Source organism: Magallana gigas, chromosome 10 (assembly GCF_963853765.1).
Source record: "Magallana gigas chromosome 10, xbMagGiga1.1, whole genome shotgun sequence".
In the NCBI taxonomy this organism is placed as follows: domain Eukaryota; kingdom Metazoa; phylum Mollusca; class Bivalvia; order Ostreida; family Ostreidae; genus Magallana; species Magallana gigas.
The window spans coordinates 36,424,740-36,438,752 of NC_088862.1; the positions used below are offsets into that span (position 1 = coordinate 36,424,740).

The 14,013-nt window shown below is 33.6% G+C and overlaps 1 protein-coding gene across 2 annotated transcripts in view; it reads right to left on the reverse strand.

Annotated features, from left to right (window-relative positions):
* The window catches only part of LOC105330472 (uncharacterized), a 320,443-nt gene that overhangs the window by 291,727 nt on the left and 14,703 nt on the right, over nt 1–14,013 (reverse strand). The window contains exon 1 of one of the 2 annotated variants that reach the window (XM_066073567.1): nt 1,771–2,078. The exons of the other annotated variant lie outside the window; for it this stretch is intronic. The gene's annotated coding sequence lies outside the window, so the exon portion shown is untranslated. Of the gene's footprint in view, nt 1–1,770; nt 2,079–14,013 lie in introns of those variants that run through there. 2 annotated transcript variants of the gene reach the window in all.

Here is a 14,013-nt window from a genome sequence, read left to right on the forward strand (position 1 = left end):
AGACGACCGACAAAATGTGATCAGAAAAGTTCACTTGAGCTTTCAGCTCAGGTGAGCTAAAACTTGTCAAGGCTCGTGTGATAGTTTGGGAAGTAAACATGGCGAATGTAGAAGTTGGCTGTCTCGTTAGTATATACGTCCCTGGGTTGCGTTCTGCAAAAGAACGTATGACCAAATTTTTGAATGCTAATTAATTCTAAACTAACCAATATTTCATCATTCTGGCTGTAAAATATAATTATACTAAAATATATAGTTGTTTGTAAATGGTTTTAATATATACATTTTGTTAATCAAAGATCATTCCATGAGAATAAATTTATTTACGACTTTGTCTTTGTCTTACGACTTTTACTGGGATTAAACAGAGTTTTAAAAACTTGTCAAAGCTCGTGTGATAGTGTAAGAAGTAAACATAGCGAATGTACATGTAGAAGTTGCCTATCCCGTTAGTATATACATCCTGGACTGGTCTGTCACGAAAATTCAGGGAAACTCGAGTCAAAACATTTGTCGAAGCATAGATCGTATTCGGTTCCGACAATTACACGTTTTCTAGAATCAAAATATGAGGGCTTGCAAAGAGAAGTGGATGCAGGCCAGTGATTGGGAAGGACCTGCGCCATGCACCATAGTCACAATTTCAAAAGAGAAACATGGCGCATTAAATCAATTACTTTAAGCGCCGAAGTGCGCATTCACATTTCTCATCGGTAATAAAATTTTAACGATGTCCGCTGGAAATTTACGATGTACGACTTACCTAATCTTTTTTTAAATACATTCGTTTTAAAACATCAAATTTCATTGGTTGTTTTTGGTAAAACAGAAATAAACAACCAATAAAACGTTTCTACCCATTGATGCGTGGTCTTAAAGTAGTATTTCCTCCGAAAGAGAAGTTGACGTTGCCCAGTATTCTGAGTACTTAATAATGTAAACTAACCCCAAATGCAGTAAAATGATGATTATCTAATTGAAAAGACGTTTTACAGCCTCAATTAATCCCTGTTGTGATGATCAAAATGTGACTGTCTTATCATGCTTATCGTTAGGTGTTATAAATACGGGTGATGCAACCACACTTTGCATTGAAAATTACAACCGATGTTTATTAATAAATTTAAGTTTTGATACTGCAATCAGTTGTAACTTGTAATTATTTAAAAACTTACAAAATTAATGTTTAAATAATAATAAAAAATGTTTCCCTACACTTATCTTCAAAATTTGAAAGATTCTCTACGTAACGGTAATAATTAGGTCAAAGGGTTTGAATTATGTTTATTTAATGTAAAAACAAAGGCAAAACAAAAACCGGAAATCGAAAAACATTGTCGATTTCTCGGGACTACATTTACATTTTTGGCGAAGGAAAATTGGCGATTTTAAACTTAGTGTTTTATATGTCCCGGACTACTTTTACACCGTCCCGCTTTGACTAATACCTCCAAACACACAGAAGTACAGAGACTGACTTATTTACATGTATCATTTAGCAAACACCATTACAAAACATTGCATCGATAAAATGTATAAACACATCAAATAAATGAAATTTAACCAATTGGTTAAGTTTTTAAATTTTTTAGAAGTTGTTTTACTCTAGTTTGGTCCTTGATAATTTCAATTTGCTGAATAAATAGATGGCCCTTTCATTATGGAAATGGCCTATTAAAATTAATAACTATGGGGCCATAGTCTTATGGACATTTTTGACCTTCCCAATCCCTGGCAGGCTATGCCTGTCCACTTTTCAAAAGAGAATACCTTAAATTTGGCGATTTGTCCCGACCCTCCCAAAACGAAAGTAGATTTTACAGGAAAGAAGACATACATGATTTATCTACATCCTCTAGATTCCTGATCTCCCGTAGTTTGTGGTGTCTTTATAAAGTAACATTTTATAAGTTTATACGTTAAGTTTGCACACTGTTAATAAAGTGATACATCATTATACATGTAATTGCTAACTAGTCCACTGCTTTGTTCTGTAGCCCGGTAACGATAATTCCACAAATTCCGTGGCCAAAATAAAGCAATCACTTTAAATGAAGGAAACTGATATTTTAAAAAAGAAATAACCCATACAAACACGGAGAAACACAGAAATGTCTTACATTCCCATGAATCAGACGAACTGCGACGACAATCTACATCACGTGACTCCACAAATGCGGGTATGACTAATGACGCGAAACATTACAATCCCGAAAAAACGCTGCTCATGTTTTTGTGTACAACGTATTAAGTTGAATACATAGAGTTTTAAAATTATCTAGCTTATTAAGATGAAATCTCAGACACAAATCCAGGATTTGAAAATGATTTTACTACTGTAGCGCTAGCCCCTCCAATATAAAAATTAAAAGACTAACGTAATAGTAGTGAAAAGCGCTTAGACTGATAGAAAGTATTCGAAATATACCGACTGATCTGAAAACATTTGAGAAGAATCAGATTTTAATCACGATTTATTCGTTATGGTTAAAATGCACTTGCTCAGAAACATGAAATAAAATATAATTCGGATACTAGTATTTCTTAGTTAATAGCGAGCGCAGCGAGGCGGCGCGAAGCACCGCTCGCGTAGCGAGCTCCATAGACAACGTGTACGAACGGAGGAAATTCGAGTTGAAATCTGCACATTGTTCAAAGAAAATTTTGTGGACCCGCGTGAAAACGTTCTACTATCCCAGTGATCCTTTGCGGTGCATAGAAACATGGTGGAACAGGAAGCGTTTCTAAGGAAAATTCTTACCTCTAAATCGAATACATTTATTTCATTTAACATTAAAAAATTCTTTTAAAACCACTAAAGTAAACAACACATATATGCGTACAAACAAAATTGTACCTATCAACTTTTGCTGACATATGACGTCATTTCCTTCCCCGAATCTATCCGACAGTTTACGAGTGCAAAAAGAAAGTTAAGTATGACGTCACAGTAATCTCGCGCAATACATTTAGAGGTGGATGAAGCATCTGTGCTGGGTGTAACTTGTAGTAAATACTCAATGTTAACGGCAACTCTTCGGCTGATTAGTTTTGTTCTGATTTTTTTTTTGCTTACTACATGTAAACATACATGCGACTGCCATGCTTAATTTACTGTCATATTGATCTAATCATATATGCATACGTTAGGTAGGTGACAAAAAAGGTTGATTATTATTAGAATTACGTGCAGCCACGTCTTTTTGTAATAAATAAATAAAACAAAAAAGAAAAAAAATAAACAGTTAAAATATGTACATGTATTTGTTAGCTGCATATGTTGCCAAACCTTTAAATTATATTGGATATCACACACTAAAAAAAATGGGAGGGTACATGTCTAGAATACAGATATAGCGTACACAGATTAAAAAAAATTAAAACAGAATTGATGTGTCAGAGGAAAATAATTAAAACACAGATAACAATAAGTAAGAAAATGAGAAATAACAAAGACACGCAATTTATTGTTTACTGAATTTAATTATCAAAGAGTAAAGGAATGATAAATCATGATTGTATTTACATCAAAAAACTCAAACAGCTTTGTATTTAAAGCTAACGTTTCCTGGTTGGGCCAAGTCCATGGGTTGCAGATTAACAATGATGAAAAATGTTTAGTTTTTTCTGCGCTCGCCCCAACGGTCACACCGTAAAACATATTAGAATTCTTAAGGTCTTTTTTCTTTTTTTTTTATTAAAATTGATTAATGCATTTACAGTGAAAACCAAATGCTGTAACTGATGTATCCAGACAATCTTTCGATGTAAATATAGACTACTATTATTAGAAATCAGTTTCCGAAATTTTTGTCCGTTTTTCACAAAATTCGACCCCGGGGCCGGTTCCACTAAACAATTCTTTCTTAATTTATTTCTTTGAACAAAACCTATCAAAATATCTAAGATTTTTTAGGGACAGACAGGTCCTGAAGGATATCTAGGCCAAAACCCGGTAGAAAATTCTAAATATCTTACAGGAAAATTGTTGGGTTTTATTTAAGGAAAAAATATTTCCCTGATTTAAGGCAATTATCTTACCTTATCTTCGTCTCTTATACAGCATATTTGATTTTTTGATAAATTAAGCTTAAATATTACATTGGCACTGGCATAATTATCAGTCACATCGATTTAACAGAAAAATCTGCCCATTCTTAATACTAACGAAAGATTGGTTGACCTTTTCAAAGATACATCAATGGCTGCATTTAAACGCCCAGGGAACTCAAAGGATATGGTAGTTAAAGCAATAATAGACAACCCATTGCTTAATGGTGACTTTAAAACTTGTTCAGTTACCCGATGCCTTTTGTGCATGCACAGCACCATTTCAGGTCGTACCTACAAAGTACTGGACACCACGTCTTGTCGCACAGACAACTCCATCTTTCTTGTCAGCTGCAATGTTAGCAATACGTTGGCGAAACAGGCGACCTCCACAGAATAATAACCACTGCTCCACCATAAAGTTATGAAAATCCGGGAGCCCATGGGGGAACCTATCAATCTCAGCAGTCACAGATAGGAACAGACGTCATTACAATAGTCAATACCGATCAGACCTAACCTAACAGAAAGTAAAACCCAACTTAACCATGTGTTTACCTTCGGGGTTTACTCCGGGTATACTGGGGCAGACCCAGAGTAAACCCCGAGTAGACCCAGACTGGACACAGAGAGTAAACCCAGATCAGAAGTAGACCCATAAAAGCAGGCACTACATGTGTACTAGTATTAGGAATATACAAGGGGCAAGAATTACGGGTGATAAGGTGATAAGATAAAGACGAGTCTGCTTCGCACTTCAGTGTTTAAAGTGAACCCAAAAAGCAAACTCCGAGTTGACTCAAAGTAAACACTGAATTGACCAAATGTAAACAACGAGTAAACCTTGCGAGGACCCAAAGTAAACCCTGAGTGGACCCAAAGTAAACCCTGAGTGGACCCAAAGTAAACCCTGAGTGAACTCAAAGTAAAACCTGAGTGGACCCGAAGTAAAACCCGAAGGGACGCACATTTTTAAAAAGCAGCCTCAAGTAAACCCAGAGTACTAGTAAATCCCGAAAGTAAAGCCGGGATTTAGTTGGGGTCCTTTCTGGTGTTTGGTTTGGTCTGATTGGTACTGTAATCCTAATTGGACGGATTTAGTTGGGGTCCTTTCTGGTGTTTGGTGTGGTCCAATTGGTACTGTAATCCTAATTGGACGGACCCAGATAGGAAAAGCAAGAAAAGGTTCTGGGTGTACAGAAGAGTCCGACTTTAGATTTCATTGCGCATGTTGTCATTTTAGTAAAATACAACCTATTCATACTTTTTATGATTTTTTTCGATATCATTTATACAAATTAAACACAATCAACAAAATCTAGATACAAATATTTAGATTTTTTGGGAAAAGATATTTTTAAACGATTTTCCGTTGTAATATATGTGAGCGTTGGCATTGGTTTTTTTTCATTACATTATAATAAAATGAAGCTTTGTAGGAGTGCGGTTTTTAAAAAAAAAAAAAACATAAAAGAAAAAGTATAAGCCTTCTGTCTTACGGACCCAAATGAGGGTCAAACTTAGTGATCACAAGTACAGTATTTCTTTATCGAGCGGTTTTATTAAAGCGTGATCGTATATAGTTACAACAATTAAAAGCATCCCAAATCAAAGAGTCTAAGAATCTATCTGCTCAACATCATTTTACATGGGTTTATATAACATGTTACATATGATGGACAGTTTTGACTAGTTCGGCCCATTTAAGACGATCATGAGTGAACATTTAGTGTTCAAAATTAAGATTAATATTTTATTTCTAAATAAAGTAACAAAACTGTCAAAACTGCCAATCAAATAGTACGGATGCAGGATTTGAGTCTCCGAGTCCTGAGTCTCGGAGTCCCCCACCCAGGTATGTGGCATAACTTACTCATAATACGTTCATTCATACATGGCATAAAAGGTTACAAAGGTTAATATTATATATATATATATATATATATATATATATATATATATATATATATATATATATAGAATACACAATACATGACTCAATATAGAGTACCAGAGCTATCGTTGCAGACACAGAATCGCCAAATATGACGCTCGTTTTTAAACTCTCAATTCGGATATTATTATAACCGTATTATGCTCCTGGTTTTCTAACATCATTTAGGAATACTACGCAGTGCTACAAGAGTCACAGAGTTCATTCTGTTAATTATCATTAACACCATTCAGTGTGCAGTACCTAGGTACACATAAGTATCATAGTGACCAATATGTAATACTAGGAATTCAAGGTCATAGCATGGCTATCTGTTTACAAAAGTAAAATTCGTACATCGTTGAAAATCTATCCATTGAATAATGCTCTCTTCGGAGCTATTTGTCTTATTTTTTAATTAATCCATTATATCAATTTACATTTGTGATGCTCCATATATATTGCAAAAGTTGGTGCATTTTCATATTTTGAGATAACCCCCATTGATATTTAATATTTTATATTAGTGTTTTTACATACATTTATAAGGTAGAAATGATATTACTTATCACATTTTGCAATATGAGAAAAAGGCAATTTTAGAATTCTCTAAATCTACTTTGAATTACAGAAAATGAAAATTTACTATATTTCCTGTCGTAATGTACCTGTATTTTGAGATGGCCCCTAAAACGATCCAGATGATAGATTGTCTTGAAATGTTTCAAATAAACTAGAGTTTGTATGAATTATATATGGTTCGAAAAGGGTTTTGCTATTGTACAGTAGATTTTCCTCAGGAGACCCAAATCAGTATCAATAAATCGTTCAGACCTGATAGCATAAACGAGCAAATCTATTTCACCTTTCAGTTTACTACATTGTATATACTTTAGATTAATTAAATAATTAAGATTTAAGGGACCTAAACACAATTTTACATCAACATTTTATTTTCTATTGTTTATGCACAAACTGGTTTGTTTTCGCATTTTGAATGATTGAACAAAATTTGCTAGTTAAAAATCTAATAATAGGAAAATTACAAAGCTAAGAATTTATTATTAAGTTAACAAGCTCGAGTCTTTTTGTTTACAAAAATTGTAAAGTATTGAATTGTCATTTCTTTGACGAAACAAATCATGGAAAACAAGGTAAACTGATTCAATTGTTCATAAATAATATAAACAGAAGAAAGCAGAACTTGGTTGAAATTTATACCAATAAAACGTATCTAAACAATAACAAGGCCTGAGCTATGTTTACAAAACAAAGAATTTCAAACTCTGTATATGCTTATAATTCATTAATTGACAAAACAAAAGTTATATCAACCATTCTACAATCTAAGTCTTTTAATAAAATATTCTTCATATGAATTTAGTAATAGGTATGCTAACAATGGCGCGCAACTTGGGTGTCTTTAGAAATGCCAACAGATTGTTGGAAGACCTGATTTCCAAAAATTACATAGATGTTGTCAATCAGAAACGAAAGCATCATTTTATATCATCTTTAGAGTACTTGTGTACAATATCCGAATGGTTTTTAACAAAATGGTTTTGTAAATTATTAATGACAAGTTCAGTGAGAAGAAGCAGCTATCAATGATGTCAAAAAGCCTTTAAATTATCGTGGGAAATGGTTGTGTTAAGTGTAAAAACGTCGTAAGTTTTAATGTTATTGATTCTGGCAAAATTTTGTGATTTCGAATTTGTAAAAGTTTCTTGGAATTTTTAAGTATCCACATCTGATTGACTATTAAACAGTACTCTTGAAGTTTCTCCTTTACTGCTGTAAATATTTTAGTAAAGAATAAGTGACGTGTTCCCTTGTGATACCTGCTGTCGAAATAAGCATTGCCATCACACTCTGCTCTTAAGAGTTTCCAGGCAAATATTTAAATGGGACACGTACACTTTGATTTTCTAGGACCCCTTTTTCGCAAAGGAGCAAGAAACGTAATTACGAGTCCATTTTAATAATGACAAGTAATTATCAGTATAATGTATAAGTAATAGTATACAAACATAAAACTGTTATTATTTGCTTTAAGATTTCTAATCAAAAGTTAGAGTTTCTTAGATTTAAACTGTTCACACTTTTGTTTATCGAGTCAGATGAACTGAACTTAAAGAAGAAGATTATCATGATAATCGAAGTATTGCCGCCAACATACCCTTTCTACTATACTTTCTCCCAAAATTGATGAATGTAAATGATCTGTTCTCTACATCAAACTGTGTTTACAAATATATCGATGGTAATGAATAACTTCAGTGTGCATATATTGATTTTATGGGTTTTTTATGTTTATTTCACCATTGAAATCAAATATCAAATGAAAAACAAAAGATGATTTCCATGTTCTGACTTAAGCTCAACCTACCCCTTCCAATTATTATAGACAATGAAGGCAAATGTAAAATGTTAATCTATGTTTTATTTTGTTGGCGAACGTGGCCACGGCCTTAGGACTGCCGTATGTAAAATGGCTAGCCCTATCATTAAAACATTACATTATGCATTACATTATAGATTACAGTATGCATTACATTATACATTACATTATGTGTTACATTATACATTACATTATGAATGTCAACCATTGATGACCATTATATCATCCATCACTCATTATGCAACATTAAGACAATTAGTCAACATTATACATTAAAGCATCATGCTCATTATACATTATGACATTATACATTACATTATTGGCTAAATGATTTTGAAAGATAGACAAAACAATACTGGTACTGGGAACAGATACTCAGTATCATTTTGCTATCAAATCTATAAAACCAAAAGCGTCGCGAAAAATCGCCGATAGACAAAACAATACTGGTACTGGGAACAGATACTCAGTATTATTTGCTATCAAATCTATAAAACCAAAAGTGTCGCGAAAATTCGCAAAGAATTGAAATTACAATGTCCAAGTAACACCAGTATTTCTTCCAAGGCCGTGACGATGACAGGATCTCAGGACTGAGGTGTCCTCCCGTCTTTGCAAAGTTCAACACACAGTGTCTAATATAATAACAGACAATCATCTATTGGAGTATTCTGGTAGGAATCTGAAAATATAAATAAAACTACGGCAGAAAGCGTTATTAAAAATGTACAAACGTAGTAGTTTTAATATTGACTATTATTAGAACGTGGCGTGGGTGGGTGGGATTTTTCTTCACTCAGTCTACCCAGCTGATCTGTTTACAACCGTTGTAGAATGTGACGCAATGAGAAAAAAGTATGACGTCACAATGTATACGGGGAATGAAATTTCCCAGATTTATTTATAGTACAGTTAGGTTTGTTCATTGCTATAATAATCTGATTTATTTTTCAAAAGAAAATAAATTTTATTATTATAGACAATGAAGGCAAATGTAAAATGTTAATCTATGTTTTATTTTGTTGGCGAACGTGGCCACGGCCTTAGGACTGCCGTATGTAAAATGGCTAGCCCTATCATTAAAACATTACATTATGCATTACATTATAGATTACAGTATGCATTACATTATACATTACATTATGTGTTACATTATACATTACATTATGAATGTCAACCATTGATGACCATTATATAATCCATCACTCATTATGCAACATTAAGACAATTAGTCAACATTATACATTAAAGCATCATGCTCATTATACATTATGACATTATACATTACATTATTGGCTAAATGATTTTGAAAGATAGACAAAACAATACTGGTACTGGGAACAGATACTCAGTATCATTTTGCTATCAAATCTATAAAACCAAAAGCGTCGCGAAAAATCGCCACATGGTTGTTCGAGTTATGCGAGAACAACCACCGCCAATAACATTGGAGGATTAGCGACGCTTAGTACACTGGCCGTGTTCCACGTTCGCCATTAAAAGAGCAGATTTGTTGCAATGTACTTTGTAAATTGTAGAGTAGTATGTCATTTCCAAGTTCAGTTAAATGAACTCCGTCTTTTCTGAATAAGCCATAAGAATCCCATGCGATTTCTGGATAGCTGATGTAAAAACCATCATTTTGTACAAACAATTTGCTCATAAAGCTGTTAATTCTTTTGGCAGCAAAATTTTGAGATTTTACATTATTGCTATAACGCCACGAAGATCTAGGAAGAATATGAGACCAACCAAGAATGGTGTTTGGAAGCCTGGTCTGAATTCTTTGAAATATTTCTTTCATTTTTGTACGTAAGTCAAGAAGAGGAACATTACCAATATCATTTCCCCCACAGTGAATAATTAAAATATCAGGAGAAGGTTCGTACCTCAACAGCAACTGAATTCGAGGGAACAACTTATTCAACGTTAAACCGCCCTTGCCCTGCCAAAGGATGCGATAATTTTGTCGTTGAAGTCCTAGATGAGCTTTCTCTTCAGAAAGGCAAGCGCGTTGGAAAGCCCACTTGATAATAGATGAACCTATTATCCAAATGTTCCTTTCTTGACCTATATATGATAACAAATGTGTATATAAGGAAAAAACAAAAATTCTTACTGATTCGAATTTTTTAAATTCTAATGTAGCTTTTGTACGCATTTGATGACCATCTACCTTTTTTCATAATTTCTGATTCAGAATGACCTTTTAAAAAACTATCAGAAGCAGCCCCTATTCGAAAAGAGTGGGAAGTGTAGAGTGAGCTTGAAAGACCTATGATATCTATTGATTTATTCAGTACTGACGTAAACTGATAGCGCGTAAGTGGACTGCCATCCATATGAATAAAGAGTTGCCCACCAATATTTGGCCTGACTGACAGATATCTTAGTAAAAGCAAAATAGGGCAAATAGCTTGAGTATCGGATTCAACCAACTGAATTGATGAACCTTTTCCTGATTGGTCGGTTTTCGAAAACGGAACAGTAAGCTTTAATAGTTTCCTATTAATTGATTGGTCGTTGATTATCTGTATGTCCTTAATACCAATAATATGGTGAATGTTATTGGCATTGTTCCTTGTAAATTCACCTACTCTCAAAAAGGCATGATATGCCAAAGAAAATGCAGCACAAAATAGGAAGGTTTCAAAATTAGATGAGCAAACATAGCTTGAACTTGATATGAGCTTTTTTAAAATATCTTGAGTTATAGGCAAACGTTGGTCAATTGATTTGCGTGAACGTTTAACACCTTCTAAAAGTTTTCTAACTAGGAAGTATTTTGTACAATCGTTGGTGCATAAAAGTTTGCATTTGAAACTTATTCCAGCTAGATATGATGATATTGTACTATATGCTAAGCCTTTCAGGGACATATGAGCAATGAAAACACATAAGTGGGAAACTGGCGGACCCCAAATGTCGGAAAAACCATAGTCTTTTCGAAAACTTGAAAAAATTCTTAAACTATTATTGTATGAAATTTTTGTGTTTGTGGCTACAGAGTTTAGTGTTAGCAGTTCTATTTCAGCTCTGATATCATCCTCGTGAAATCTTCTGGAATGGGCAAAGGATGAACGTCCGCTTCCGGTGCGAGCGATCTGAACCTTGTCCACTGTTTACGAGAAATAGAATCGGCGATTGAGTTATTACAGCCACTTATATGCCTTGATTTGAAAAAAGTATTATTAATCATAGCATAAAGAACTAAAGGGCGAACCAATTGCATTACTCGTTTCGATTTTGATGTCTTCTTGTTGAGAATTGCCACTAAAGCAATATTGTCTGTATGAAACATAATTTTCTTATTGTGGAAATGGCTTTTGAATAGCATAACTGCCAAAACTATTGGAATAAGTTCTAAAAAAGTAATATCAGATATAATATCTGTGTTCTGCCATTCATGAGGCCATTGGAAATAAGCCCACTGACCCTGTAAATAAACGCCGCAGCCAAGTTGTGGATTACCTGCACTATCCGTGTATAGGTGAAGGTCAAAATCGGAAAGCCAATTTATTTCTAAAAAATTTAAGCTTCCGTTAAATTGTTCAAGAAAGCTAAGCCAAACACGAAGGTCACTCTTCATACCTTCATTGACCCTTATGAAATGAGATGGGTGCTTAATACCACACATAGCGTCACAGAAACGACGGTTAAAAGCACGAGCTGCAGGAATTGCCTTGGCGCAAAAATTCAAAGTACCTACCAGGGACTGTAAAATTTTTAGTGTTATTTTGGATTTGCCCAAAATCTGTGATATACTGTGCTTCAAAGCAATTGTTTTATCCTCCGGTATACTTATAACCATCTTTTCTGTGTCGATTTCTATGCCTAGAAAAACCAATGACTTTTTAGGACCAACTGTTTTTTCCTCTGCTAGCGGAATTCCAAAATCTCTACAAGTATTCTGAAAACTTGACATTAATAATTTGCACCCTTCAATATCTTTGGCTGCAAAAATGAAATCATCAAGGTAATGCCTTAATGTATCTTTACCTGTTTTTGTTATTGTCACCCATTCTAGAAAACTAGCAAATTTTTCCCATAGAGCACAACTTATCGAACAGCCCATAGGGAGGCACATATCATAATAAAACTGATTGTTAAATTTAAAACCTAACAACTCTTGGTCAGCTGGATGTACGGGTAATAAACGAAAAGCTGACTTCACGTCCATTTTTGCAAGAAAAGAGTCTGTACCTAAGTTAGCAATCATTTCTAGAACCTCATCAAACGGTGTGTAATGAACCGTGCAATAATCTGGGTCAATGAAATCATTCACACTACTTCCTTCAGGGAATGATAAATGATGTATTAAACGCCAACCCCCATCTTTCTTAGCAACAATGCCTATAGGTGATAATCTAAAATTATGCATAGGTACTTGATCGAATGGACCTGCAACACGACCTAATTCAATTTCTTTGTATATTTTTTGTCTTACTTCATCTGGGTGCTGTTTGGTTGAAATTAAGTTATTAAGTTAATTATATCTCCGAATCATTTTTTTTAAAATGTGTGTGTTCTAAGAGATGCTAAATAATATTTTAAGTTTTGTTGTTGCAAATACACTGGTGGACAGCATTATCTGTTATGGAACTTGTCTACTTTTTTTCTAAAAGTGCAAAATATGGATGGGTGCAATTTCTATAAAATCAGGTCTTGAAGATTACATAGTTAAGATTCAATCTGAATAGTTAAGACTTAATTGTGCTAATAATTGGATAATTAATGTGAATAGAAAAGAAATCCCGATTGGTGTCCTATTAATTAAGTTCGGTTTAATACTAAAAATGCCTAACAATTTGACAGATCTCACCCGATTTACCCGCTTTTAATCACAAAACAATCGTTTCCAAAATTGAAATAGAATAATTTTTAAAACTAATATTTGAAGAAAATTGCAATGTATCATTCATGCAACAAGTTCTTGCAACTACAACAAGTGTGAATATTTGTTTAATTCGATGCAAATATGAAAATGAAATAAGCATAAATTATTGAATTAAAGAAATATAAAACAAATAACTCACTGTTTCATCTACGCTGATGGGGCGTTTTGATGTCCCGTTTTATTCACTGCACGTAATACCTTTATCTGATGTCACCGATACCTTTATCACGATCATGTGTACATTTACCGGCTTCTTATCTTGAGGACGGGTGACAGAGATATACCCAGATCAGCTACATTTATGTATTGTATTACAATGTTAATGAAGCAACACTAGATATATATCTTAACATATTAGTGCAATGAAATATCTTGTAGCATTAGATATACTAGTACTTGGCTATATACATGTAATAGTGTACTAAAATATGTAATCAAACCTGCTGCATTTTATAAAATCTTAAGCCAATAAACTTGGCTGAACGTATGAATCACACTAAAACTATTAATCAAGTCGGTTCCCAAGGTCAATATATACAATGTATATACACGTATGTATATGTATCACATATGTATATTTATCACGGATGTATATTTATCGCGTATGTATATTTATACATACATGTATATATTTAATATAACTAAAATAGGAATTATTCAAGTAAACTTAAACTGTTAAAAGTCAAATACCTCTAGAATTGTATTCAATAAATATATCAGGCAGAAAGTTAC